At 38.5% G+C, this 24,996-nt stretch overlaps 1 long non-coding RNA gene across 1 annotated transcript; it reads left to right on the top strand.

Moving 5' to 3' along the window:
• Nucleotides 1–13,465: 13,465 nt before the first annotated feature.
• Nucleotides 13,466–20,265, top strand: LOC130470427 (uncharacterized). The gene is made up of 3 exons (XR_008930721.1): nt 13,466–14,079; nt 16,294–16,413; nt 19,645–20,265. It is a non-coding gene; the product is annotated as an uncharacterized lncRNA (long non-coding RNA).
• The last annotated feature ends 4,731 nt before the right edge of the window (nt 20,266–24,996 follow it).

Genomic DNA, 24,996 nt, shown 5'->3' with positions numbered 1-24,996 from the left:
TATGATAACTTGCATTACTAGAGAAACACCAATTTGGGAAAACTCTTTGGTAAAGCTTCCCTAAGTTAGGAAGCTTAACCTTATGCTCTAGGAGACCAACTAACCCCACATGATATTTATGAAGAAAATGCTTCACAGTATCCTGTTTCTGAGCTAGATTGATACCCCTAACATTCCAAGATAATATCCTATCCATAAGATTTGGAAGAGTTCCCTCTTCCTGTGCTACCCTCCTCAATGTCATCTTCCCTATCCAACTCAGCAGTACTGCAAGCACTGTGACCACCATCATCATTCAGCATTTGGAAAGAATTAACCACTGGTGTTGGAACCAAATTGGTAGGTCTAACCCTGATTGGCCTGAGAGTTCTCTGAAACCCCTCCTGATCCACCTCTGGTGCCACCACTTCTGTGTGATTCTGAACTTGTTGTTTTTTCTGCACCCATATTCTCTTAGTTTTCCCCTTCCTACACTCAATGGTTGAATGTCCAACTAGTTTGCAATTATCACAAACAGTTGGTCTCCACTCATAGGTGATAGGTACCTGAACCAGCTCACTATGCTCATTCATAAATGAAACTTGATCAGGAAGCTTTTGTGTGATTGGCATATCAACCAACACCCTAGCATACTGAAGTTTATCCCTACTCACAGTGGCTGCATCCCTCTTAATTGGTTTGCCTAACTGACTCACAATCTTGAAAAGAGATTTTTCACCCCAATATTTAAAATTCAGAATCAACTGAATCCAGATGGGGACAGATTTGATCTCTTCCTTCTCCATATCCATATCAACACTCCAGGGTTTCACTATCATAGGTTTGCTGTCAAAGAAAAAATGGCCAGAAGTGACTTTGTCTCTCATGTCCATAGTCAGAAATCTCACTAAGTAGATCCCCTTTTTCACCAACACCACCTTATCAACATTAAAGTTCTTCCAGATTCTCCTAATAAACCCTTCCATAACATGTATTGGTGGATTAGCACCAATAATATAGCAGATTATGGAAGAATTCCAAAAATCCACCTCATCCTGTATATCATTAAAATCAATCTGTACAGGGCTAGAAACAGGATGCATTTCAATTGGATCAGGTGGCCTAAATTCATCATCAACACTATCAGCATGTTCAGTCATTACTTCATCAAATTGTTGCAATATTGGAATGGAAATCGTACCAATGTCAACATTAGATGGAGTATTATTCACCTTGTTAGCTGATCTCTGAACAGATTGCATCCACTCATTAAAGGAATGCCTGAGTTCAGAACGAGCTTGCAAGTGTTTCAATCCAGATTTGGGGGTGAGAATTTCATTTTCAATCGTCAAATCCAGTGCTTCGACTCCTAAAACCTCCTCAATCGATCGAGTCCTAAGAGCCTGAGAATCAGATGAAGGTCCTCTTGGTTTCTGCTTTGCATTGCCATGCTTACTACCTTGCATTTTGCCCCCAGACTTCCTTGCCATGGCAGCAGTGCACAATGGAGATCATGCACCGAAGGGAAACTTGGGGTAGAAGGCAAGGTTTTCTCTCGCTTCTCTCTAGAGTTTCTCTCTCTTTTTCGTTATTTGTTACGAGATGTTTGCCCAATAAAAGTTGTTGGGTAGTAAAGGTGGGGTTATTATAAAATATGTCGTAGGTGGGATTAATAAAAGAAAATCGGCCAAAGGTTGGATTAATATTACCAAATTTTCCTAATCCAATAGAGGACAACAGAAAATTACAGGATCACAAACTTTTAATTAAGTGTACAATCATTACAATAATTTATATCTTTAATGACAACCTAATAATGACGGGTTACAAATCCCGTCGTAAAAGCCTTTTGCAACGGGGCTAACAACCACACAAGAACAACCGTCATAAATGTCTTTTACGACGGATTAACGACGGGATTTTCCATTAATGATGGCCCCCGTTTATGACGGGTTCGCGACAGGAAATCCCGTCGTTAATCAACGATTAATGACGGGATTTCCTGTCGCAAACCCGTCTTAAAGGGGGCCGTCGTTAATGGAAAATTCCGTCGTTAACCCGTCGTAAAAGACATTTGCGACGGTTGTTCCTGTCTTTGTTTGGTTGTTATCCCCGTCGCAAAAGGCTTTTGCGATGGGAATTTCGACCCGTCGTAATTAGGTTGTCGTTAAAAATACAAATTCTTGTACTACAAAAACTTGTATTTTTTATGACAACCTAATAACGACGGGTAAAAATCCCGTCGCAAAAGGGCTTTTACGACGGGGATAACAACCCAACAAAGACTGGAACAACCATCGCAAATGTCTTTTACGACGGGTTAACGACGGGATTTTTCATTAACGATGGCCCCCTTTTATGACGGGTTCGCGACGGAAAATCCTGTCATTAATCAACAATTATTGACCTTTAGCGACGGGATTTCCCGTTGTTAATAGTACAATTTCTTGTAGTGTTAGTAAAGAAATAAATATAAATAAAATGAACAAAACATCACAGCGTCCTAATCATTTTTCCGACGAATGTGTTCTTATATTCTTATACTAATATCTTGTGCCGCTCTCCCCTCCTCTCTCTCAGTTTATTTTCTTGGTTGTTGTGTTGTAGTTTATGTGTTTGCTGTGTTGTAGTTTATGTGTTTCCGGGGCTAAAATGAAGAACAAGAAAGTAAGACTTACGGAACTTGTTTTGTCGTGGTAACCAAATCACTGCCTTGAAAATAAGATTTGGTGCAACCGGGATGCACAATTGTATTCACTAATTCGTTCCCTAAGGTTTACACAACTCTCAACACACAATGACACTCTTGGGTGTGAGATGGAGTTACTAGAACTTATTCCCAAAAGAGATGAAGAAAAGGAGATGATAAGGGAATGATTTTTCTGTAAGCAACTCAAGAAATGAAGCATATATTTATAGGATTAGAGGAGGATACAAAACAACCCAAAGAAATCAAAGGACTCAAAGGAATCCAATGATATTAAACAACCAATTAAACCCATGATAATGAAGAGTTTATAACCCCCATAATCAAGAGAAATAATGGACCAACTTAATCACCATAACCAGAATGATAATTGTCCATAAATCATACTTAAAAAGCTATCATAAAAGAGGAATCCAAAGAGAAGGAAGATAAAAAACCGGACAAAATCAAAGAAATTATCTCAAAATCGGTCCGACTAATTTCTCAAAACCGGTCAGTTCCGAGTACAAAATAAACCTTCATAAACTAGTACGTTTCTCAAAATCGGCCGATTTTAGATTCACTTTAGAAAAGGCCTTTTAAGTCCGTCTTTCAACTTGCGCTCGAAACCTGCCAGTTTTAGAAAACCTGGCAGGATGGTTTTGAACGCACTTTTCCATCTTTAAATTCCAACAATTCCCCACTAAAGATGAGAAAAGATACCAAATGAAAGAGAAAAATATTGGGCATAAGAGGAGTTAAATACATAGCATTCGGTGTTACATTTAAGTAAATTGAAACCAAATACTTAGTGAAGTGGAACAATGACTTACAAGTCCAAGGGTGGACTGATAAAGGGAAAAACTAGGTTGTTGCTAGTCTTACACCTAAATCAATCTAAATACCTAAACTGACCACTAGAAACAAGTAGAATGTCAAGCAAGGGTCGATATCCATGGAGAATTGCGAGTTTCGTATCTAAAAGTGCTAACATAAGCTAGTTTGAAGCGGGGTTGTTTGTTGAAAAAAAGAATGCAAACTAAACAATTAAAACGAGAAACAAGGATTAAAGACACTAGGGGATTGGGGTTCACCAAGGGGACCATGCAATAGGGGATTAAGGGTTTTGGAATTAACAAAACTCCCAAAGACAAATTGAAAGGGGAATTGATCTTTAATACTCACAAGATAATGAATCATGCTCCCGCAAAAACCCAAAGACTAGAGAGTCAATCAAAATAAATCTAATCAAAATCATACGACTCAAGGACTCACCATTCCTTGCCAAATCAATGCATCGCATTCCATTGGCCTGTTGGAAGTGGGAATGTATTTCGATGGACCCCCCAAATTATGCATTTAATCGCAAGAACTACTGAATTCTACCTTAAAACCCCCATACATGGAAATCCTAACTACACCCAAACCCCTAGATAAGAGACTACTCACTCATGGAGTTAACCACAAATTTCAACATGATATATTCATTAGGAGCATGTATTTCCATGTAATCAAAGAAAAAATCTCTAACCAAATAGTCCAACCAAATAGTCTAGACTAATAGAAGATTGGGAAAATCCAAGTAAACAAGAGAAATATAAAAGTGCCTATTTTTGGGTTTTTTGATTTATGAAGAAACAAAGTGACAAAATTAATAAAAATCAGAAACTAATGACAATAAATGAAAATGAGAGTTGAGAATTTTACAATGAAGCTTCAATCGAAGATTAGGGAGAATCTCAAGCACAAAATGAGCAATCAATGAAGTTCCTTACTTTCTCTCTCCAAACTAAACTTAGGTTGTTTTTGTTCTAAATTAGGGTACAACAAAAATTCCCAAAATGGCTTTAAATAGTCCCGAAAAAGATACCAGCGCTGATAGCAGGTTCGCCCAAACTACATAGGAGTTCGGCCGAACCGAAGGGTAGGTTCGGCCAAACCAACATCAGGTCCGTCCGAACTTGGCAGCAATCAGGAACTCTTTGAATCCTCAATTCGCCCAAACTTGAAGGAAGGTTCGGCCGAATTTAGGGGGTAGGTTCAGCCGAACCTAATGTAGGTTCGACCGAACATCAACAGGATCAGGAACTTCTCCTACTATGGGGCTCGATCGAACTTTTAGGCATGTTCGGCCGGACCTAATGCAGTTCGGCCGAACCTTCAGCTTAGTTCGGCCGAACTTTTGGGCTTCTTTGCTTCTTAGAGTCTGCTTTGGTTCGGCCGAACACTTCAGAGGTTTGGCCGAACATCTTGAGCTCTTGACTTTATGACTCCTATTTTCACTTCGACTTTTCCTTGGGATGATGTCGACTTCTGTTGACCTTTCCGTCCTCTTTACCTATTTTCCTACACATTAACACACCCGTGAAAAGCAAAAGCTTGCCAAAACAAAAAAAAGAAGGGAAAAGGACGGTGATTGGGAAAAACCGAGTCATCTACGCAAGGAAAGGCAAAGGGGACTAAAACAAGCACAAAGAGGAAAGAAAACAAACAAAATCAAGAATAAAAAGAGGCAAAGTACTACTACAAAAGTGACATAAATGCCACTCATCAAACTCCCCCAAGCTAGGCTTTTGCTTGCCCTCAAGAAAAACAACAGAAGAACGAGGGAGAGAAAGAGAATTTATTCAAACAAAATAAAAAATAAGGAAAATCGAGGGTGAGAATATACACTAACTCACTGTCGTAGGAATCACGATTGCATTTAAGCACATGCAATAAGCTCTTTAAACCCCTAAGTCGTTCTAGAGGGCGAGTGAGTTCTCGCAAGGGTTTTCTTTGAATGTTACCCATAACTCAAATGAAAAGAGAAGTAAAGAAAATTAAACTACACGGTCCTGCCCAAGTCAACCAATCACGGAAATGGTCCACAAATTTAGACAATTGAGTGACTACTCGGAAAAGCTTCTTCCAAATGTATGCCAAGGTGAGGATTAATCTAGATTACTAGAGAACACTTCTATTGGCGCTTTTACTTGGTACTTTAGAGCACATCTAGCTATTCAAAAGGTTTCATAAGGTCTTCTTAGGCTAAAAGAATCCAAGAATAATGGTCCACCTCCCCTAAATGCACTATTAGACCCCATTTTTCTTTATTCTACTTAAGACATGAACGATTAAAAACTAAGCGTGGGAGGCATCCACAAATTGACCTATTATTGGACTTTCTCTTCTTTTTTTTCACGCATTTTTTAACTGTTTTTGGCTTTTTTCTTTTTCCCTTATTATGGGATTTTCTCTTTACAAGAATAAACTTTATTTGAACAAAGAAAATGAATAATACACTTGCGGCTTATGATGCCACTTATTGAATGACACAAAGATAGAACTATGTCTTTTGTAGAGTTTCACTTTGAGGGGAATCTGAGTACACCTAGTGGCTTAAGGGACCACAAAACGGATTACTTTTATCCAATTATGAGCGAATTAGAAAATTTTCAGGCTAGATAGCAATTGCACGTTTGAAGGCTAACTCTAGTGGTACAAGGAGCAATAGAGATCAAGCAACTCCTAAAACACCCTAACTCTAGCATACATTTTTCCGAGAACAACTCCTACTAATTCCCACAAAGGTCTAGAAAGGGAACCACATTAGATTTCATCATTTGGGCGTCGTCTAGGGCATTTGACCGTTTATTCAGTAATAAAGAAAGACCGAAAAATTGCGGAAGTTAAATAAGAAAAAGAAAACAACAAAAATAATAAATGAAAATCTTTTTGTAATTTTTTTTTTGATTTTTTTTTTTAAGAAAAAGGAAAAGGAAAAAGTAAGAACAAAAATTAAGAAACGGAAACTCTAATGGTGAAAATCTATTAGTCAATTTGGATTGTGAGAATTGGGAGCGATCACCCTCCAAGGGTACTAACCAAGCACAAGTCAACCACGACAAACATAAACCAACCGTACTCACAACAAGCAGACAAAAAGAAAAATCAATCAATCGAGCAACACCGACCAACACCAACCAACATGGCAACAAGGTACTAACAAGCAACACCAACAATCAACATCAGCTACCCCTTCCAACCCACCACATGCTCCTAAATCAACTTTTCCCGAAGGTACCTAAAATCTTCCCCCAAGAAAACCCTTTGCTCGTCCTCGAGCAACATAGTCTAATCAAGGCACAAATATGGGGGGGGGGGGGGGAAAGGGCTCAAGCATCGTCTATACTGTCATCACCATCCTCTTGTGATGGAGGATGGTAGGGATAAAAGATGTCCGAGGGATCATATGGACTAACATAATCGGACGGGGTCGGGCGAAATTATATTTCCATCTACATCAGGCCCGGAGGTGGTGGTGTAGGGTGGCCAATCATATCTATGGGCGGTGAGACAAACCGTCATAGATGGTTCTTGGTATGTTCCCCAACAAGCCCCCCCAATTTTCCGAACGGGGAGGATAAGCATCGGGGCATGCCGGGTCATACGCAAAGTCCGCACCACCCAGCCTAGTCCAGTCATAGGGAGAGGGAGGGGAAGTTCATTCCTCGGGGGGAACATGGCCACTATAATAAGGATATGAGAGTGGTGCGCCATCTCCCCCCTAACGAGGAATTGGCCCTTCTTGTGGCGGGTGGTTGGGGTAGTTCAAGTACGGCTCAATTAGGTTGTTCCTCACATTCACATCATAATTAGCCCGATCATAGTACCCTAAATGATCTTGTCCATGAAGGATATCACCAAGGGTACGTTGAATTCCCTCAAAACTAAATGGGGAGGGGGAAGAGGAAGATGACGTACCTTGCTCCACTTGGGGAGCTTGTTGGCGTGGTAATTTCAACCTTGTTGGTGGTGGTTTGGTTAGGATAAAGCTAAGACCTTCTGGGGTATCTTGTTGAGGAATGGACTATGGTTGGGGCTTTGTGCGGTCAAGCTTCGTGACGGATCGGCTAGGGAGGGCATACCACTTTTTCTCTTTGTACAACACGGCAATCCACCTAGTCTCCTTCTTTGAAGTGTAATTGATGAATATTTGACTTTGAAGGGCGGATGTTGAGAACTTTTCATCACCAATGAAAGCTAGATCATCCAACTTTCCCGTTAATCTCCCATTGCTCATCCTCATGGCAAGGAGGGTCACCATGCCTCCCATATAAATCTCTCCCTTCAGGGTTTCATCTCTAGTGCCAAGCATCGATGGATAAACGATGCTACACAATCATAGCGGAATATCGGCCTTGGTTGGTCGGCCAACCATAAGCTAGCAACCTCACCTTGATCATGGCCCCTAAACTTGCCTTGAATAAGATGGAGTAGGCAAGCATGCAGGAAAAATACCGAAGCACTAAGTGAAGGATTTCTGAAGCCTTTGATTGATTTGTCTGAAAATGGACTTGTTCGGTGATATGGCTCCACCATTCATCCTCATTGTATGCAAACCCATTGGCCACTAAGGCGGTGGCGATGTTGGTATGAGCCTCACCATCTTGGGGTAAACAGTATAGAGCGCCTAACTCGGATGAGCTCATTTCATGCGACTCATTGAATAGACGGAAGTGCACTTGCAACCCTTCCTCCGAAGAAGTTGTCTCCGACGAGGAGATAAACTCTAAAGTGAGCCTAGGATAGGTCTCATAATTGAGTCTGATGAACTCCTTCAAGCAAAAAATTTCAGCTAATAACAACACCTCCTCCTAAGGCATAAGCTTATCTAAGGTTGGCCCATGAAATAATTTGGTGGACCGTATTTTTTGGGACGAAAGCCGCTCAAAGTTTTCCCAATGCTTTTGGGACTCAATTTGTATGCCATAGGTTTCAATATTGGGAGGTGGGGTGGTATTTGAGGAGGCTCCTACACCTCCTCCCCTTGTTTGTTTTGATGGCTTTGGAGGCATATTGTGTTTGAAGGTTCGGGAGAGGCTCAACGATCACCCTACAAAGTTCCAAAGGGCTCACCAACAATATAAACAACAAAGTTCTAAGAATATCAACCACAAATCCCCAATGAGAGCAACACTAACAATCTCCAAGAATACACTCACAAAACTCAAATCAACCTCCGAACACTACAACCACACCTGTAGAAACAAAATTCATACAAAAACAAACCACCAACAATATATAATCTATCAATAAAGCAAGTAAAAATCAACAACTTCTCAAACCCTAACATATAAGTTTCAAAAATTAAAGCATGAAAACAAGTAATAGGATGCAAATAAGACTACTCACAACGATTAGGAAGATGAATAAGGTAATAGCACACCCTTACTTGAAAACAATTTGAAGGATTTGAGAAATTTGTTGATTTCCCCCAAACTTGAAATATTGAAAGAAAATCAGAATTTTGAAGATTTGGGGTATTTGAGTAAAGAATTTTGTTGTAGAGATGATTTGTGAGTGAAAGGAGTAGGGATTTTGAGTTGGAGTATGGAGGGTAATGGATTTGAAATTGCAATGGTGAAGAGGGGGTGAAAGAAAGTGAGAGAGGAGAGAAATGGGTAAGCTTGAAAATATGGGGGTTGAGGAGAGAGAATCGGGCTCCAAAATGTTAAGTGGCCGAAAACCGCAGGAGGTTCGGGCAAACATTAAGAGAGTTCGGTCGAACATCTTTTGACGTTCGGTCGAACTCCCCACTTACACAAGTTTCTGATCTCAGGAGGTTCAGTCGAACATTACCTATAGTTCGGCAAAACTTTACCTAAAGTTCATTCGAACCATATGCAAAGTTCGGCCGAACCTCCAATTTTCATGAGTTCCTGATCCCAGGTGGTTCGGTCGAACAGAAGAAAAATTCGGCCGAACTTGTTCAGAGTTCAGTCGAACTTTTCCCAATTCGTCCAAACTTTCAATGGTGATGAGCTTCTGATCCTGAACTAGTTCGGTCGAACCACTGGGTGGTTTGGCCGAACTTTATGTTGCTTCAGCCGAACTTCTCCCTTGTTCGGCCAAACTTCGAATTATCAGTAGCTACTGATCTCACCATGTTTGGTTGAAGCATGAGGTGGTCCAGTCGAACTATTGAGTGGTTCGGTCAAACTACCCTTATGTTTGGCCGAACTTCAATTTTCGAGGAGCTATTGATTCCCAGGCAGTTCGGTCGAACCAATGACGAGTTCGTTTGAACTTCGTGATAGTTCGGTCGGACTCTTCCATGGTTTGGCCGAACATGACCTGCATTAGAAAAAAATTCTACCCCTTCTCTTCTCAATTCATGCCATGCATCATATACTCAAAAACCAATAACCAACAACAACTTACATAAACACCAAAAATGCAGAAAGTAAAGAAATGAAAAATTTAAAGGACAAGGCTAAGAGATCACGGGTTTCCTCCCGGAGAGCTCTCTTTTAACGTCACTAGCTTGACGCATCTTCGCAGAGGAAGATCAAGGAATTGCTTGGAGATATGTTGTGCAAACCGTCCCAATGTGGGCTCTTTCAAAATACTTTTTCACTCTATGACCATTGACCTTGAAGAAATCGCATTTGTCTTTGTTCCAAAGTTTCAATGAACCATAAGGTGACACTTTCTTCACCTCAAAGGGACCGCTCCACCGAGACTTGAGTTTTCCGGGAAAAAGCTTCAACTTCGAGTTGAAGAATATGACATTCTCACCTTCTTGAAAGTCCTTCTTTGTTATTTCCCGGTCATGATATTCCTTAGACTTGGCCTTGTAGATGCTTGCCGAATCATATGCGTTCATGCGGAATTCCTCTAGTTCGTGCAAGTCTAGGAGCATCTTCTCCCCCGCGCCTTGTAGATCAAAATTTATATGCTTGATGGCACTTGATTCTTTGAATTCCATCTCTATCGGGAGGTAGAAACTGTTCTCATACACGAGCTTATAAGGCGTTGTCCCAATTGGAGTCTTGTAAGCCGTTCTATAAGCCCATAGGGCATCATCAAGTTTCAAAGCCCATTTCCTTGCAATTTGAGGCCACCGGCCGTTTTCTCAAGAATGAGCTTGACCTCGGGTGGGAGACTTCCGCAAGGCCACTTCTCATGGGGTGGTAAGATAGGCCCCGCCTTTGGATGACACCATACTTGGAGAGGAGTTTTGAGAATGCACCTTTGAAATGAGACCCATCATCACTAATGATGGCCTTAGGAATCCCCTACCTAGGAAATATCACTTTCTTGAACAATTGGATGACTACCTTGGCATCATTTGTAGGGGTGGAAACGACCTCAATCCACTTGGACACATAGTCAACCGCTAGGAGGATGTAGGTGATCCCTTAGGAAGAGATGAAAGGCCCCATGAAGTCAATAGCCTATACATCAAAAATTTCAAGATCAAGGATTGTTTTTTGAGACATTTCATCCTTCTAGGAGATATTTCCAACCCCTTGACACCTATCACAAGTCTTCACAAAAACCCAAGCATCCTTGAAGAGAGATGGCCACCATAGAAGAGATTCCAAAACTTTTGCCGCGATTTTGGAGGCACCCATGTGACCTCCACTAGGTGAGGAATGGAACATATGAAGAACACCTTGAATTTCATCCTCCGGAACACACTTCCTCAAGAGATCATCAACCCCTCTTTTCAATAGACACGGATCATCCCAAATATAATGCTTGCAATCATGCCTCAACTTCCTCCGTTGTTGAGAAGTGAAGTTCGGAGGAATCACACCACAAGCTATAAAATTCACAATGTCGGCATACCAAGGGGTGGCCTTGGTTTGGATTGCATAAAGATGATCATCTGCAAAAGCCTCATCTATGGGGAGATTTTCACCACTTGCCATCTCTTCCAACCTAGACAAGTGATCCGCCACTAGGTTCTCGGTTCCCTTCTTATCACGGATCTCAATATCAAATTCTTGAAGAAGAAGAATCCAACGGATAAGCCTTGGCTTGGCTTCCTTCTTAGCAAGAAGGTACTTCAAGGACGAATGATCCATGTAAATGATAATTTTGGAACCGAGAATATAAGGCCGAAACTTCTCCAAGGCATACACAACCGCAAGAAGATCCTTTTCCGTTGTTGCATAGTTTGCTTGTGCATAATCAAGGGTCTTTCTTGCATAGAAAATTGCATGAAGGGCTCTACCATCTCTTTGCCCAAGCACAGCCCCAATGGCAAAATCACTAGCATCGCACATAATCTTGAAGGGTAGCTCCCAATTGGGGGGTTGAATGATAGGTGCCGTAACGAGAGCTTGTTTGATCCTATTAAAAGAATCAAGACATTCATTAGTAAAGACAAAAAGGACATCCATGAAAAACAAACTAGATGGTGGTTTAGCAGTTTTTGAGAAATCCTTGATAAATCGCCGGTACAAACCGGCGTGACCAAGGAAACTACAAATCCCCTTGACATTAATTGGGGTAGGAAATTTCTCAATCACTTCTATTTTGGCCTTGTCAACTTGGATTCCCTTGCTTGAAATCTCATGGCCAAGGACCACACCTTCCTCTGCCATAAAGTGGCACTTCTCCCAATTCAAAACGAGGTGGACATCCTCATACCTTTTCAACACCTTTCCTAGATTGACTAGGCATGAATCATAGTTTTCTCCATAGACACTAAAATTCGTCCATGATGACTTCCATGATTTTCTCAAGAAAATTTCCAAAGTATTGCCATCATGCATAGTTGGAAAGTTGTCAGAGCATTACACAACCCAAATGGCATCCTTCGATACGCAAAGGTGCCAAGTGGGCATGTGAATGTTGTCTTTTCTTGATCACTTGGATGGATCGGAATTCGGAAGAATCCCGAATATCCATCCAAGAAGAAAAAGTATTTATGCTTGGCAAACATTTGATCTATGAAGGGTAGGGGGAAGTGGTCTTTTCGGGTGGTGGTGTTTAGTTTGCGATAATTTATGCACATGCGCCAACCGGTCACAACCCTAGGTGTGATCAACTCATCATTATTTTTCTTAATGACGCTTATTACCCCCTTTTTGGGTACTACTTGGATGGGGGAAACCCATTTACTATCCGAAATCGGAAAAATGATCCCCGCATCCAATAGTTTTACCACTTTCTTCCATACCACTTCCCTCATATTGGGATTAAATCTCCTTTGAGGCTCAATAGAAGGTTTATGACCTTCTTCAAGAACAATTCGGTGCATGCAAAAATCCGGGCTAATCCCTTTCAAATCACCAATGCTATACCCAATGGTCTTTTTATGCTTTCTCAAAACATTCAAGAGTTTGGAAAGTTCTTCATCATTGAGTTTAGCATTGACAATTACCGGACTTGCATCATCAACATAAACATATTTGAGAGTAGAGGGGAGGGGTTTGAGTTCAAGATTGCTTACCTCCTTGGTGGTCTTAATGGACACCAAGGGTTCTTCACAATCCATATCCAAAGGCATATCTTGAGTCTCTATGGTAGCATTGCATTCATTGGTATCATGCACAAGAACATACTCTAGAATATCGTTAGTAGAATGCATATGCATGCTCATAGACTCATTGACAATCTCATCAAAGATATCAATCCTTTTAAAATCATCCATATGGGAGGGACATCTCATGATTTGGTTAAGTTGAAACTCAATTTTCTCATCCCCCACACTAATTAAGGGATAGTCTACCACCTCTCACATCTATGATTACACCCGTGGTAGCAATAAAAGGTATTCCTAGAATGATTTGAACATTGGGGTCCTCCTCCGTTTCTAGGACCACAAAATCTACGGGAGTAAAGAACTTTTTGATTCTCATAGGCACATCCTCTACGTTGCCCAATGGAAGTTTCACCGTATGGTCAGCTAATTGGAGAGACACTTGGGTAGGCTTCAACTCTCCCACATTCAACCTTTGAAAAATAGAGAATGGCATTACACAAAACACTCGCCCCCAAGTCACATAAGTCACTAGTAGAAAAAACCCCTGTTGCAGCCCCCTTATTGCAGCGTACATGTATTAATACGCTTCAACAACCATTTGGTCAACGCGGGTCAAACCCTTTAAAGGGTTGTTGCAGCGTACAAATTAATTGCCCCCTGCAAAAGAGTTTTTTGCAGCGTACATAGTAAAAGCCCCCTGCAACAGCCTTTTTATTTTGCAGCGTAAAGGGTAAATGCCCCTGCAATAGCATTTTAGTAATTTTTTTCGCTGCAACGTTAATTTAGACCAAACATTTCTATCTCAAACCTCAACACCAATTTCGCAATTCATATCCCCGCTCAATACTCCCTTCTTCTTCCCTCATCTTTCCCTGTGTCTCGCCCATCGCTGGTGGTTCTCGCCAGTCGTCTTCGCCGTCGCCGCTGGGTCTCGCCCGTCGCCGGTGGTACTCTACCAAGAGTCTATTTCCTCGCCTCCTCACCGGTGGTTCCCTTCTCGGAAAACCACCGCATAAGTTATTCCCTGCTCGAAAACCACCGGTGAAGTCATTCCCCACTCGAAAAACTAAGCTGCTTTGCTCGGTTGCTGGTTTTAATCTCCGTCATCCTCCTCGCCGCGGCCGACCGGTCATCTTCCCTGTCCAATCAGGTTTGTTCGTTTATCTTATTTTAAGAATTAGGGTTTCCTTTAATTCTGCAGTGATAATGAATTGTTGTTTTGTTTCTTCTTTGGGCGAGACTGTGAGTCAAATTTTTGTTGCTGATGAATTGTAGATTCATGTAGAGAATGTGGTAAACTAATGAATTGCCTGTGGAGAAATTCCAAAAAAAAATGCCTGTAGAGAAAAGTAGGAGCATTCAGATTTAGAACTCAGTGATGCTTTGTCATTGCCTTGTCATAGATTGTCACCTTGTGCTTTACTATGGGGGGCTTTTTCCTAATTATCTATGAATGCCATGTAGCGTGATAGACAGCCTTACGAAACATTATAGGATTATACTGTGCTCCTGCCTCTTAATCCTCTACTTATGTACTTTCAGGTCGCTTTGACTTAATCGATGTCTTTAATTTTGGGGTTCAATATCGTATGAATATAATCAAGTCCAGACTTATTTTCTTTGTCCCTTTCATTTGCTTCTAAAGTCTGAGGTAGTTAGGTTTGCCAGTTGTCAGGGATTGATTAACTTGCTTTTGTTGTTTTTTACATCAGAGTGCTCTCATGAGTCATGGCAATCCATTTTATGATATAAACTTGGCCTTGGATCCATTTTATGAACTTGGCCTTGGATCCATTTTATGAAAGGAGTTGGTACATTGGCCTTTGTATTGATACCAAGATAACCAACATCGCATTTTCTGGATGTAAAATCACAATGAGAAAAAGATGGTCGCATTTTCTGGATGTAAAATCACAATGAGAAAAACACATAGAGCACAAGGCTCACTATTCTCCATACTCCTTGACTTAATCTATTAATAACCGCCAGACTCTGTAACAGATCTTCCACATAATTGTCTTCAGATATGGCTGAATATTCACGTACACATGAAGTCCTAATTAACAGTAATTAATATGGGAAAAGTGCATGTTCAGACTTGGATGTTCCACACTTTTAGTTTGTGGCGGGATGTATTTAGTGAGACTTCAAATTGAACTCTTTTTGAATTTGTGGGTAATTCAAATTATTTTTTCTACTGTTTTCGGGTGTGTGATAGTTGTTCTGATTTTTCCTTGTTGTAATTGTTTGTAGGATCCATATTTGAAGTATAAGTCTATAATCATATATTACTACGATGCATGTTATATGTTATAGCCTTAGATGTACACTACACTCGGGTGTATAGTGAAAATTGTCGAAATCGTTGATGTTATGAACTGGTGTTTCCTTTATTGGTTTTTAGTTTTATATATTTGGTGGTATGGGTCTTTGATGAGTCTATGGAATCTAGAGACTGTTCAAATCATAGTTAAGGATTACTTTTATGTCGACCTTTCTTGATTGTTCAATTTTCTCACTGTTAAGATCTTGCCTTGACCAAGTTGAAGAGTTTACTGATTCTTGTTTTTAAATTTCCAATAGGAATCTTATGTTTTCATATATTTACTTGATTCTGTAATTGGATGCTTGTTTTTTGTTTCCCGGGTTTAGTGATTAATTTTTCATTTTTATCGTATGGTTGTTACATCTTATGCTGTTTGTTGTTGCTGATTTATTTTGGTATTGGGATAATTTGCAGAAATATTGTACAGTACGTCGTTTTGCACTGTGTAACCAGATTTTCTTCATTCGGTAGTTTTTCATGGGTAGAACTTCAGATTATACATGATAGTGGCCAATAAACTATCATTTTAGTCCTTACTGGAAAACAAACTAATTCGTTCTTATTTTTAAACAAGAAACTAATTCATCCATTGCATCAAATAAATAATTTGTAGATAGCATCTACTGGACTTATTGATTTGATGTGCCAAGGAATTCTTTGTGAGTCTGACACCACTTTGTGTCTTGTGAATGTTACCCAGGATGGCCATGAAAAGGCTACTACTCCTTAATTACTAATTATTGTACAATTAGTGTCTTAGGCCTTAGTGTATATTTTACCAGTGATGCACAAATTATTGCCTTTAGAGGTACAACGTTTGCGCCATATTTCTGTAAAAAATCTTTATATAGTTAAAGTGAGCCCTGAATGTGTTTTCAACGATAAGCGCTAAGGTATTGTTTCTTGTAGATTAGTAAGGTATGTTACTAATAATTGATTTGTTCTTCTTCTGTTAAACTCAAGGTAAAAGTGATAGTTTATATAAATTTGGTTCCTGATACTCAGGTTTCTTATGAAATTTTGATTTTTGATCAACAGATGCGTTGGAAGAAGACTTGATCCAGTGACAGGGAAGATTTACAACGTTATAAATTTTCCTCTTGAGCTAAGGAAATAAAATCAAGACTTGTCACTCGTGCTGATGACACCGAGGAAAAAGTATGCAACTATTTACCCATTGTATCTCCTATACTCCTTAATAGCATGTTAGCATCTCAGATTGCATAACTTTCAGTTCTAGTCATCATATTAATGTTCTTATATATATGGAGTCTTGGTTGTTTACTATACTACACCTGATCTGATCATATGTTCCATAGAGAAGTTTCTTGAATTATCTCCTGATTCAAGCAGTGGAATTCTCACAGGAATCTTTTCCATAAGCTGATGCTTTCACTCTAGGTCCTACAGGACATTATCATTTAGAATTTGACATATTCTTTTCTGAGAAGAGAGAACTAACAAACACTCTGAAGCAAGTGACTTCTTTTTTTCATCTTATTAAAGCGATATGGGAACTCTTTCAAACCTAAATAGTAATCTGTCATAGTTAGTAAAGCTATTATGTTCTCTGGTGGTTTGTCTTGTATTTTTTTTTAGAGTATTTATTTGAGGTCTTTAAAAGCAATTAGCCTCGTGAGTAGAATTTGGTACTTGAGCCAAGTCCACAATCTCTTTAATGTCTAGGTGTAGGCAATATACTACGAAGCACTATATATGTCTTGAATATGCCATTGGTGGGCAATGCTAGAGATGTTTTCAGTCAACTATACAACTTCTTTGCTTAAATTCCTATCTCCATATCCATGGTTTTAGGTTTCTTCACTGTGTGCACTAAATTTGGGTAAAGATTTGTTTGCCATTTCACGACACACCATATGAACTTAATCTAGGTAGAAAAGGAGTTTCTCTGGCTTGTACAGAGAACTTCAGTTTTATATTTTCCATTCATCATGTTTACAACATTGGCTATTTTTCCTAATAAATTCCACAAATTCACAGACTTGGAGAAGATCTCGTAAGTCTACAGTGCTTGTCCATTATGATTTATGATTATCACAAAAGTTGAAGATTGTGAATAATGTGTGGGTTTTAACCAAATAGGAAAAGCTTCTTGGATTAATAAGCATTTGTTGTTGTCCAAAGATCCTGATTTGTGAACAATAAACCAAATAGGAAAAGCTACATATTTTCTCAGAGTATTACACTTATTACATGTTTAATATGAATAGTTTTAACTTTCTAACACTCATTCCAATCTACTTATGCAAATTTAAGGCTTGTTTGGTCGTTATAGGTCATATTAGGCTAAAATGAGGCTTTTTTGCTCCCAAATATGAAATAAAGAACCTTAGGACTCATTTTAAACATATTAAATGTTTTATATGATTAGTTTTAACTTTACAAGACTTAATCCAATCTATTTATGCACATTCATGACTTCTTTGGCCGTTATAGGTCATATTTAGGCTAAAATGACATTTTCGCTCCCAACTTTGGTCTAACGAACTTAAAAACTAATTTCAAACTTATTACATGATTCATATGATTATTTTTAACTTTTCAAGACTCAATCCTATCTATTATGCACATTTGAGACTTGTTTGGTCGTTATAGGTCATATTTAAGCTAAAATGAGACATTTTCGCTCCTAACCTTGAACTAAAGAACCTAAAGACTCATTTTAAACCCTTTACATGATTAATATGCTTAGTTTTAACTTTCTAAGACTCATTTCAATCTATTTATTCACATTTAAGGCTTATTGGGTCGTTATAGGTCATATTAAGGCTAAAATGAAGCATTTTCGCTCCCAACTATGAACCAAAGAACCTAAGGACTCATTTTAAACTTACTAAATGTTTTATATGCTTATTTTTAACTTTCTAAGACTCATTCCAATCCATTTATGCACATTTAAGGCTCATTGTGTCGTTTTAGGTCATATTTAGGCTAAAATGACATTTTCGCTCCCAACTATGAACCAAAGAACCTAAGGACTCATTTTAAACTTACTAAATGTTTTATATGCTTATTTTTAACTTTCTAGGACTCATTTCAATCCATTTATGCACATTTAAGGCTCATTGTGTCGTTATAGGTCATATTTAGGCTAAAATGACATTTTCGCTCCCAACTTTGAACTTAAGAACCTAATGACTCGTTTTAAACTTATTATATGATAAATATGCTTAGTTTTAAGTTTCTAAGACTTATTCTAATCTACTTATACCCATTTAATGCTTGTTTGATAGTTATAGGTCATATTTAGGCTAAAATGAGGCATTTTCGCTCCTAACTTTAAAATAAAGAACCTAAGCACTCATTTTAAACTTAATACATGTTTAATATGCATAATTTTAACTTTATAAGACTCGTTCCAATCTATTTATGCACCTTTAAGGCTCATTAGGTCGTTGTAGGTCATATTTAGGCTAAAATGACATTTTCGCTCCCAACTATGAACTAAAGAACCTAAGGACTCATTTTAAACCTACTAAATGTTTTATATTCTAGTTTTAACTTTCTAGGACTTATTCCAATCCATTTATGCACATTTAAGGCTCATTGTGTCGTTATAGGTCATATTTAGGCCAAAATGACATTTTCGCTCCCAACTTTGAACTTAAGAACCTAATGACTCATTTTAAACTTATTATATGATAAATATGCTTAGTTTAAGTTTCTAAGACTTATTCTAATCTGTTTATGCACATTTAATGCTTGTTTGATAGTTATAGGTCATATTTAGGCTAAAATGAGGCATTTTCGCTCCTAACTTTAAAATAAAGAACCTAAGCACGCATTTTAAACTTAATACATGTTTAATATGCATAATTTTAACTTTATAAGACTCGTTCCAATCCATTTATGCATATTTAAGGCTCATTGTGTCGTTTTAGGTCATATTTAGGCTAAAATGACATTTTCGCTCCCAACTTTGAACTTAAGAACCGAAGGACTCATTTTTAAATTATTATATGATTAATAAGCTTAGTTTTGAGTTTCTAGAACTTATTCTAATCTACTTATACCCATTTAATGCTTGTTTGATCGTTATAGGTCATATCTAGGCTAAAATAAGGCATTTTCGCTCCCAACTTTAAAATAAAGAACCTAAGGACTCATTTAAAACTTATTACATGTTTAATATGCATAATTTTAACGATCTAAGACTCGTTCCAATCTATTTATGCACCTATAGGCTCATTGGGTCGTTATAGGTCATATTTAGGCTAAAATGACATTTTCGCTCCCAACTTTGAACTAAAGAACCGAAGGACTCATTTTAGACTATTAGGACATTGTCATTAGTTTCTTGAATGTTAAAATGTGATATTTAATTTGTATTTAATCTAATGTTTAATTTAAATTTCTGTTTTTGTAAAGGTCTACACTCCGAGGATTGCGCCTTATGCGAGGAATTTGATGTGGTTCGTGAGCAATGGGCTAAGTTTTTTACCAACAAGTATTTATTATTGGCTTTAGCGCGCTTGATCGAGTTGGTTTAGTTGTTATAGAATAAATTTTATATTAAAATGTATGTTTATGTTGAAATTGGAACATATATTTAAATGTAATATGTGCACTTTGGTTTTGGGATATATAGTATACAAAACTCCAGTTGTTGTTTTTATATTTGTTATACAGGTTGCGTTATTCTATTATTGTTTTGACAGGTTTCGATCTATATTTGGTGCAAGGCACTCTAGGTATCCCTAAACAAAATTAGAATTTTCCCGCCAAAAGTGCTTTTTTGCAGCGTACATATATGTTGTACGCTGCAACAAGGGAAAAAAATTTGGCAAAAATTCAGACTTGTTGCAGCGTACAAATAAATGTACGCTGCAAAAAATTGAGTAATTCAGACTTGTTGCAGCGTACAAATAAATGTACGCTGCAAAAAGTTGAGTCTTTTGCAGCGTACATATATATGTACGCTGCAACAAGTCCAAAATTTTGCCAATTTTTTGGCACTTGTTGCAGCGTACATCTAAAAGCCCGCTGCAACAAGTCTAAAATTTTGCCAATTTTTTGGCACTTGTTGCAGCGTACATCTAAAAGCCCGCTGCAACAAATCACTTTTTGCAGCGAACATTGTACGCTGCAACAAGTTCAGACTTGTTGCAGGCCCCCCAGTTGCAGCATACGATGTACGCTGCAACAGGGGTCTAAAAGCCCGCTGCAATAAGGGTTTTTTCTACTAGTGGTTAAACAGACCCTTTAGACTTGCGACATATAAATTGAATCCTTTAAGGTAAAACAACTGCAAGTATCGTCATCGATCGCTAAGATGGGACAATGGTAGAAATATTTTGGTGTATGTTACAAATTCAAAACCCCATGCCAATGTAAAACTGTTTGGTTTGATTATTTTCAATATATTCACTTGCATTCTTTGTTAGAACTTCCTTGATATGAGATTTCGTACTACAAATATAACACCATAATAATTCATTGTTTTTATAAAACCATTTTCCTACTTAAATAAAGGAATTATTAGAATATTACCGCCACCACTATAACGGTTAAGACTAGTACTAGAATTACGTGGAGCTAACTAACATTAAAAAGATATTAAATATATTTATTGGCCTTTAATACAACTTGGAACCACAAAGGCCCAAACCAAAATCCAACTTTAAAATGAAATCCATTAACTAAGCGTTGTCTACACATTATTAAAAGTAGAGTATAAAACATATGCAAGAATATAAATGCTCTCAACATCCTCATCCCGAATGTGGACTTCACTTGCAAGTCACTTCTAATAGTCATGCTTAGAAAATAATACTCCCCAACAACGCAAGTGCAATTGATGGATCATCATAGAGTTATTATGGAATATGCCATGACCAAAAGACATGAAAGCATGTAATCAACAAAAGCTGAGTACTACAACTTAAAGCAAGAACTAAAACTAATCATGCTTCACTTCAAAAATAAATAACTGATTCCACATGCAAAAGCCACATCCATAAACATTCAATCATAAAAACAAGACTCGACTCTTGACTTTACAATTTAATTAAGATTGGAATAAGCATCGAACGGGTTTCTTTCCTCCTTGTGTCCAAATTGGACTAGTGTTGGAAGCCCTCAAAAAACTAAATAAAATAGTAACATGTGGCCACACGTAGTGTGACAGAATTTCTAGCACATAAAATAATAATTCAATGTCTTGTATCACCGTTAGAAGTCACGGGCTACCACCGCGTACTCCCCCGATATGTTCATACTCAAGGTGCATACGTTTCAAGAGTTTGGAAGCTTATCCTCTTTCACTTTACGTTATTAATATTTTATTCAAAGGTCGACTCAAGACATAGTTTAATAAAACAATCATCAATTAAACATACAAACATTACTTCTTTTAGAATCCTTTAGGACTTGTGATCAAAGAATACTTGACTCTCAATGGTTAACTACCTTGGTCCTTCTCAACATGACTATATTAACATGTGAGTCCCATCATGACCAAGTTAACATGAGGGTTGTGTCATGAAAAGACGCGAATAACTCCTATTTCCTTTCTCCTTCTCATCATGACCAAGTTAACATGTGAGCTCCCGTCATGACCGAGTTAACATGAGGGTTGTACCTCTAGGCACAGATAAACTTGGGCTCTCCTTGAATGTTTGACATTACGTACATAGCATAAATAAACGCTGTTAACATGCTTGACCTTACGTACAAAGAATAAATAAACTTCCTTTCATGCATATAAATAATACATACATAAACCATACTTGGATAACATGCTTGCCAATTAAATTTAACAAACATAAACCATACTAAACATGCTTGCTATACAAACATGAACCACAATCCAAGTAACATGAATCACAAATCAACCATATACTTAACATATACACACATGAATAATGGGGTTGACCTAGACATGTACGTACCTTGTGTACTTAATTAGTGGGGCCACCTTGTGATTCAAATCAACTCAACTAGAAACCATCTCCTATAATAAAATAATAACCCTTAATTAATCACCATGTTCATTAAATTTCCAGCAATTAATCACCATGTTCATTAAACTAATCACCGGTCGAACACAACAAAGGAGCACAACGTGGAGGAGAGAGGAGAGGAGCACGGTGGTGCGGCGGAACGGAGGCAGCAGGCGCGATGGCACTATTGTGCTTGGTCGCTGGTGAGGGAGTGAGAGCTAGGCAAGGAGAGAGAAAAGAGAGAGAGAGAGCGAGTTAACTTAGGGCTTAAGAAAATATGAGGGGATTTATAAGGGAGTCATGAAGTGTTTATAGGTTTCGGATTTCCCTTTCGGACTAGGCTTTGAATTTCCCTTTCGGGCTTTCCTTAAACCAAAACTGGGCTTGCATAATTTGTTTGGACTTTAAATTAGAATTGGACTGGGCTAGGCAAGATTACAATCGTTTTCTTTTCTTGAAACCCAATTAAAATTACCCAACTTAAAATAAAATTATTTTCTCTCCAATTAAAAATATTTAATAATTTTTTTTTTGGCAAATAATGATATATTATTATCAAAGAATACTAATACAACTAGAAAACTAGCAAAAATAGGAGAGCAAGCACACAACAACCACCAGAACTACATCTACTATAAAGCCAACAGGCCAAACACACCCAAACAAAGCCAAAAAGCCTACAAAATTACATCAGAAGAAGGGCTTTCTGCTGACCAGAAGCTCTACAAGCAACTCTAAACTTAATCTCTCAAAGTACATCTTGATGGCTTCTACAAGTTTGAGTAAACACTTTGGCATTCCTTTGCAGCCAAATTCTGCAAAGAACATCAGAAGAAGCTTAAATCTGTCACCAGATCTTTTAGCAGCTCTAGTCATCCAAACCATCTCATTGTCCAACTGAGAAGTTGTTCTATGAAACTGAAGACTGATTAAAACTGGGGACCAGATAGCAGCAGAGTATCCACATTCAATTCAAAGAACAAATGCTGAACAGACTCGGGAACATAGGAGCACAAGGGGCACACATTAGTGTCCACCACCTTCCACTTAATAAGCCTATCCAGAGTAGGTAATTGTTAGGTTATGATACATATAAATAAATATAAATCATGCGAAAAAACCATAAAAGCAAGGATTCCAAATTAATTGCCACATAAGAATTAGCATAATTTAGGATGCATACTCTTTGTAGCGTGCCCTCCCTTGCTGCGCCCGAACCGAACAAGAACAAGTCTTTAGGACTCCAAGTGTCGTCCCTCCGTAGAAAGTCCACAACAAGTCCGGATCCGCCTTAGGTTTAATTAACTAGAATCGCCCCAAAGGTACTATGTATTTTCGGTTTTATGTAACAAAATAATGACTGAATTTTGTGCCTAAAATTCTTATGAATACTTAGAAAACTCGTTATAAATTGTGAACTATAATCACATATTTATAGGGTATGGAAACGGGTATTAGAATCCTACTAGGAAACGAATTAACTAATCTGAATTTAATTAAAATTCTATTAATTAATTATCTAGTAGATTTAGGAATTTAATCTTAAACGAATCCTACATGATTTAGGTTTCGTACACAAGCACAAGCACACACGAGCATGACCCGCATGCGCGTAGGCCATGCCCGCGCATACGCAAGGCCCGCAACAGCTACGAAGCCCACGCGTGCTGCCATTGTGCTCGCAGCCTTTGGCGCGCTGGGCCTAGCCTTGCGCTGGGCCTGGCGTGGCCTTGGGCTGCTGTGAGGCGCGCTAAGCTTGCTGGACGTGGGCCTGGCTTCGCGCTGGGCCTTCGTCTAGCAAGCTCGTCCGATGCTAATTCGTACGACACGCTTCCGATTAATTTCCCGATTCCGGAATTCATTTCCGACACGAATAATTTTAACACTTCCGATTCCGGAATTAATTTCCGTTTCGAACGAATATTTAATATTTCCGTTTCCGGAATTATTTTCCGATTCCGATAATATTTCCGATTCTGACTATATTTCCGTTTCCGGCAATATTTCCGATTCTGGCAATATTTCCATTTCCGATAATATTTTCCGATACGTACCATGTTTCCGTTTCCGGCAACATCTATGACTTGGATAATATTTATATATTTCCGATACGATCCATATTTCCGTTTCCGGCAATATCATCGTTTCCGAGTATTCATTATTTTGCTTTTGACGATCTCAGCTCCCACTGAAACCAAGATCCGTCGATTCCGAATATCCATAGATGGAGTATTTAATGCTATTAAATACTTGATCCGTTTATGTACTATTTGTGTGACCCTACGGGTTCAGTCATGAATAAGTTGTGGATTAATATCATTAATCCACTTGAACTGAAGCGGCCTCTAGCTAGGCATACAGGTCACTTGATCTCACTGAATTATTAACTTGTATAATTAATACTGAACCGCATTTATTAGAATTACCATTAAATGCATACTTGGACTAAGGGCATTATTTCCTTCAGTCTCCCACTTGTCCTTAGGGACAAGTGTGCATTTCCCAATTCCTTTGTCACTCGATGCTTGCTCTTGAACATAAGGCAAGAGTTGTCATCCTTATTATTTCCAGAGGTGTTTCTCGGTTTCAGAGTTCAACTGATCAAATAAACAGATAATCATAGCCTGTGATTCATCTGAGCACGACCATGCATTTTACAGTTTCTAGCTCTCCGAGTGGCCTTGTACAACTTTCAGCATCTCATCCCGATTTATGGGAGGACAATCCCAATCTTGCGATCTTGAGATTAGACTTTGTTTGATAGGTGATTACCCGAGCG

This window comes from Spinacia oleracea, chromosome 3 (genome assembly GCF_020520425.1).
Source record: "Spinacia oleracea cultivar Varoflay chromosome 3, BTI_SOV_V1, whole genome shotgun sequence".
Taxonomy (NCBI): domain Eukaryota; kingdom Viridiplantae; phylum Streptophyta; class Magnoliopsida; order Caryophyllales; family Amaranthaceae; genus Spinacia; species Spinacia oleracea.
The sequence above is the reverse complement of the archived record's forward strand: the minus strand, read 5'-3'. Positions and strand labels throughout refer to the sequence as shown.